Source organism: Myotis davidii, unplaced genomic scaffold (genome assembly GCF_000327345.1).
Source record: "Myotis davidii unplaced genomic scaffold, ASM32734v1 scaffold705, whole genome shotgun sequence".
NCBI classification, from domain to species: Eukaryota; Metazoa; Chordata; class Mammalia; order Chiroptera; family Vespertilionidae; genus Myotis; species Myotis davidii.
In genome coordinates, this window is record NW_006296405.1 from 750,498 (window position 1) to 755,928 (window position 5,431).

General features: G+C 35.8%; 1 protein-coding gene across 2 annotated transcripts in view; it reads right to left on the reverse strand.

The window, feature by feature from the left end:
- NRF1 (nuclear respiratory factor 1) overlaps nucleotides 1–5,431 on the reverse strand; it is a 95,401-nt gene that overhangs the window by 83,721 nt on the left and 6,249 nt on the right. The window contains exon 1 of one of the 2 annotated variants that reach the window (XM_006771377.2): nucleotides 1,348–1,400. The exons of the other annotated variant lie outside the window; for it this stretch is intronic. The gene's annotated coding sequence lies outside the window, so the exon portion shown is untranslated. Of the gene's footprint in view, nucleotides 1–1,347; nucleotides 1,401–5,431 lie in introns of those variants that run through there. 2 annotated transcript variants of the gene reach the window in all.

The following is a 5,431-nucleotide window of genomic DNA, read 5'->3' on the forward strand; positions in this document are numbered from 1 at the left end:
TCGCTCACATCTCTCTCTCTCTCTTCCCCTCCCTTCCACTCTCTCTAAAAATCAATGGAAAAAAATATCCTGGGGTGAGGATTAGCAACAACAACAAAAAGAAATCAAAGGAGAAATAAGACTCAATACTACTATCAAGATGTTCTAGCTTGATCTACAGATTCAATGCAATCTCAATAAAAAATTCCCAGCAGGTTATTTTATGGATATTGATAAACTGATTCTAAAGTTTATAAGGAGAGGCAAAAGACCCAGAATAGCTAACACAATGCTGAAAGAGAAGAACAAAGTCGAAAGACTGACACTACTTGACTTTAAGACTTAAAGCTACAGTAATCAAAGTAGTGTGGTATTAAGAACAGACAAACAGATCAATGGAACAGAATAAAAAGTAAAGGTACAAGCCTCTATAAATACAGTCAATTGATCTTTGACAAAGGAGCAAAGGTAATACATACAATGGACCAAAGGCAGTCTCTAACAAATGGTAATAAAATAACTGGACATCCACATGCCAAAAAGTGAATCTAGACATAGACTTGACACTCAAAAGTAACTCAAAACAGATCATACACCTAAGTGTAAGATACAAAACTCCTAGATAACATGAGACAATCTAGACAATCTAGATGACCATGGGTATGGCAACAGTGTTTTAGATACAACACCAAAGGCATGATCCATGAAAAGAAATAACTGACAAAGCTGGACGTCATTAAAATTAGAAACATCTGCTCTCTGAAAGACACTCTCTATGAAAGAGAAGGCATGCATATTTAGAGTTTACCCCACAAAAAGGCAGCCATATAGATATAGAAATATGACCTTTGTGGCTATAAGTAAAAATATAATTATTCATGCAAAATTCTTTTCTCAATTTATTCTACTCTATTATTAAGGTTTCCTTTTCCTTCTTTGAGGACTTTTAAAATCCTTTGTTACTCTGTGTAATTGCTTTCTTAAGCCTCGTCCTGATATCTTTCTTCTTTAGGTCAACTATTTCCATGTAGCTGCCTAACTTTTTACTTTTCTAAGGTCTAAGGTCCTTGATTTCTGTTTTATATTCTGGTGCTGTTTCCAATTTCTTTTGGGGGGGGGGGCTCTAACTTTTAATTCTGTCTTTTCACTCTCACATCACACACACACATAACTCATCCTTGTGACTCAGGTGATTCTTACCCTTGGAGTGATCTGATTGTCTCAAAACAAAATTCAATGTAATTACAAAAAGGATGCCACAAATCCAAAAACATCTAATAACTGTCTCTATCTTTTGAAACCCCTTTCTATACTTTCTTTTGTGCCTGAGATCATCTCCCAGCCTTGTAGTTCTGTGTGGCATAATACCTTCATAGATAAACTCACACCCTCATTTCTTCAAATGGATCTTTGAACAGGTACCTGGTACAATAATAAGCATTTAATATAGAGAGAAAAGAAGAAAGAAAACATGCTAAAATATTAACATTTGGGAAATCTGGGTAATGATAGTTTTTTATACTACTTTTGCAACTTTTCTAAAAGCCTGAAATTATGTCAAAATAAAAAAAAATTAAAGAGAGGTTTCTTCCATATCCTGTTTTTGGTGTGTTTCAGAATATTCAAGGGAATATATCCTACCTCCCAGATTTGTCCATATCTAAAATGCAATTTAATACTATTTAAGTCACACAATTAAAAATAACATATGAGGGAAAGACAGCATTAAAATACTATTTTCCATCCATTTCACTGTTCTTCTAGACTAAGAGATGAACTGCTTAGGGCATTTTAGAATTCTGGGTACTTCAAAATTGTTTTTAAATGATTTGGGATTAGATGGCATCTAACTGCTTTTCAAAGGGATTTGTACACTATGCACTTGGCATAATGGATTTCAATTATTTTCTCAGAATGCAATTACTGCATAAATCAATAGCTGTCTGCTTCACAGGCTTGTCACTTTTGTCCAGTGCCTCATCTTTCTACCTCACTCCCATCCCATCCTTCAGCCTCTCTAACCATTTTTATTCAGCACACTCTGTGAAAAAGCAAAGGCAAAGGTATTTCAAACTTCTTTGAAGCAAAGTGGGATACTTGTCAATGATGCTTTCAATGTTTTCAAAAAATAATGTATAAAATAGGTTGCCTAAAGCCTGATATGACTAACATATACACACTGCTGGAGATCATCATGCCCACCCTCCCCAAGACATTGTCAGTGATGCCTTTTAGCACTCATCCATGAGGAGTCAGATTCTCTGGATAGCAAAACTGATAGGAATGGCTAATGGTTGAAAACATATTAGATAATATGATTTTTTTTAAAAAACACACAAAACCACAGGACAGACTATTACTCCATATCCAGAACCCCTAGATGTTATCTAACCTCTAAGTCTCAATTTCAACTCTTTTTAATGAAAAGAAAAAGGTAATTCCTTTACTCAAAAGGACGTGAGGATTAAATGAGACCATCCAGATACACAGTGCCCAGCACATATGCTTAATATTATTATTATGCCAGAATTACTATGTTTTTATGATTCTATCCTTCTTGACTTATTCTCTGACTATTCTCACAAGAGCTGGGCCTCAATTTCTTCACCTTTAAATCAGACCTCCATCTCTGTGTTTTGTTTTGTTTTTAAGTGAGAACAAAAGATTTTGAGTCAGGCATCTAAAATGCCCTCTTTCTTTCTTTTTTTAAATTTACCAAAGTAACATTGGTTAATAAGATTATATAAGTTGCAGGTATACAACTGTATGATACATTTGTATATTCAATTGTATGCTCACCACACAAAGTCCTGTTTCCTTCCATCACCATATATTTGACCCACCTTTACCCTATTCATCTTCTCCTGTACCCCCTTCCCACTCTGGTAGCCACCATAATGTTGTCTGTGTTTATACATTTTTTGTTTGTTGCTTTTTTAAAAATGTTTTTAAAAAAATGTATTTTTATTGATTTCGAAGAGGAAGTGAGAGGGAGAGATAGAAACATCAATGATGAGAGAAAATCATTAAACAGCTGCCTCATGCAGGTCCCACATTGGGGATCAAGCCCACAACCTGGGCATGTGCCCTGACTGGGAATCGAACTGTGATGCTCAACCATTGAGCCACGCCAGCTGGGCAAATATGTTTTTTTAATTGATGTTAGAGAGAGAGGAAGGGAGAGGGATAGAGAGATAGAAATATCCATGAGAGAGAAATAATGGATCAGCTGCCTCCGCATGCCCCTACTGGGGATCGAGCCTGCAACCCAAGCATGTGCCCTGACAGGAAATCGAACCTCTTGATTCATGGGATAGATAACACTCAACCACTGAGTCACACCAGCTGGGCTGCTGTTGCTTTTTGTTTTATATCCCACATATAAGTGAAATCATATGGCTCCTATCCTTTTCTGCCTGACTTATTTCACTTAGCATACTTTCAAGATCCATCAGTGTTGTCCCAAATGGCAGTATTTCATCTTTTTGTGGCTGAGTAGTATTCCACTACATATAGGTACCGCATTTTTATCCAATCATTGGTCAAAAGACACGAGTTGTTTCCATGTCTTGGTAAAAAGCCCTTTATTATATTAACTCTAACAACTGAGATACAGTTCTCCCAGACATAAAACAAAGAAACTACAGGCAACCGTCTCTAGCATCATTTCCTGACAGTGTACAAAATGGAGAACACAGACCTGACAGTGATTCTTCTGAACAGATGTGAAAAACAAAATAAAAGCACCAGCAACACAGAATTCTAAACGCCACACCAAATTAAAAAGGCATATCTATCACCTGGAGCCAGTGATGGTCAGCAGATTAGTCAACACTAATGTAACATGGTAAGAACTTCACTAAAATCTCTTTCTTAGCCTGGATCATCACCTGGGGATGTAACATGTGCTTTATCTGAAGGTTCTTCTTTATTATATGAACTATAAAGGGGGGTGCATTGTGGTACAGAAAAGTCTCTCTTTTGCCATTCCAGGGCAATAAGAGTGGGTCTGAAAGATAATGGAAGAGAGCACAGAAAAATCGGGTTTTCTGCTCTCAGCACCCTGAAGTTCATAATACCAGGGGAGATTTGGGAATTTGGATAAAATGTCCAAGAGAGTTAAATTTAGTCTAATCCACACATAATAGATGAGATTAAGTAAAGAGAGTAATTTAAAAATCAAAGCAGGAAAAGGCAGGCCAGGAAATCTAATCAAGGTATAACGAAATGTAAAAGAAAGCATTAGTCTAATCAATGACATTATCATATCAAAAGAAAAGCTGCAAGAACTGCCTAAGGCAAAGTCTCAGAGTAAGACAGTATCTACAGTCCAAACAGAAACAGAAAAACCCAGAGGCTTAACTTACATTCCCAGACACGTCCAGAATCTAAACTTTTTAACTAAGACAGAAATTTTACTAAGCAGAACAGACTCTCAAAAAAGCTAAAAATAGGATTTGATTTTTGGGGAACATAGGGTAATGGGTCAAAATCTCACCAAAGCAAGAAAAATAGAAAACAATTGCACAAGAAGGTCAAAGTGAAAACAGAAGCAAGGTAAAGTGTGGCTTAATTCTACTCAAAATAAGAAGAACCCATCTGACCATCCTAGGAATATTCTCTTTCAAATAGCCCAAGGGGTATTGGCCTTGCAGAGAAAAGTATATCCTCCCCCCACGCCACTGGGCTCTCTCTACAGAGCAAACACCATATAGTCATGTATGCAGTTTACTGTTTTCCATTTTCAGACTCCAACTATAGATAAAAATATGGAAAATCAAACCGAATATAAAAAAGAATGTAAAAGTTATGAACTATGACAATGTAGAAGCAGATAAGGCTGAAGAAATGATGTAGGAGAGGGGTGGAGTGGTGGACAATGGTCAGGAGCACTACCACCCTATTTTTACACAGTGATGGGAGTCAGGGATACTATCAAGCAGAGATGGAAGAACTTAGTATTATTACAATATAACTATCAAAAATAGAGACAGGAAGGTAATCCTTATTTACAAGGAAGTGAAAAATACCCAAGTTTGAAAAATCAAGAAAAGATGGTATAGACATATTAGTTGGAGTTATGCAGAAGTTGTTTGATAACACTATAAACTATAATAAAAAACAGTTAAAGAAATTGTCTCTTAAAAAGTGGGAAGGGGGTAGTGGAAGAATATGGCAAAAGACTGATTTTTATTCTAAACCCTTGTATTTGATCTTTTATCATATGAATTTATTACTTTGACTTTTAACAAAATGAACTTTAAAAGCCAATAATTATAATAACCTTTTGAAACTTAAAACTAATGATGTTAGAGCAAATTGTCATTAGAAAAATCAAGTCCCTTTCTTATGCTAAGAACCAAGAGAATAGCACTGCTCAAGTTTAGAAATAGTTTTTCCTTAAATAAATGAACAAACAAAACTGAAACAAAATCAGACAAAGAGACTGATG